The following is a 302-nucleotide window of genomic DNA, read 5'->3' on the forward strand; positions in this document are numbered from 1 at the left end:
GTACCCTGCTGCTTTGTGCTTATCGAGTGCAGACCCCCCAAGGCCTGACCCTGCGCCACCGCTGCGCTGGCACTGGGCCTGCCAGGAGCCTGCTGGGCACAGAGCGGAAAAGCCAGGGAGCGTCGTTCTGCTACACAGGCGCTAGCAAATCGACTCTCCCTTGGTCCACGTAGCTGAGGGCGCCTGTGGACTGTCGTCTTCAAAGCATGTCACGTTCCTGAAATCCCGTTCCACACAGATCCTTATAAATGCTGAACTGTGTTAGACCCGTCACTGCGGGAAACGGGCTGTCCACGAGTCAT

General features: G+C 58.9%; 1 protein-coding gene across 1 annotated transcript in view; it reads left to right on the plus strand.

Annotated features, from left to right (window-relative positions):
• PITPNB (phosphatidylinositol transfer protein, beta) overlaps positions 1–302 on the plus strand; it is a gene marked incomplete at its 5' end in the record, with an annotated part of 23,187 nt that overhangs the window by 22,088 nt on the left and 797 nt on the right. The gene's annotated exons all lie outside the window — the stretch shown is intronic.

The sequence above is a fragment of the Buceros rhinoceros genome, unplaced genomic scaffold, assembly GCF_000710305.1.
Source record: "Buceros rhinoceros silvestris isolate BGI_N320 unplaced genomic scaffold, ASM71030v1 scaffold44424, whole genome shotgun sequence".
Lineage (NCBI taxonomy): Eukaryota > Metazoa > Chordata > Aves > Bucerotiformes > Bucerotidae > Buceros > Buceros rhinoceros.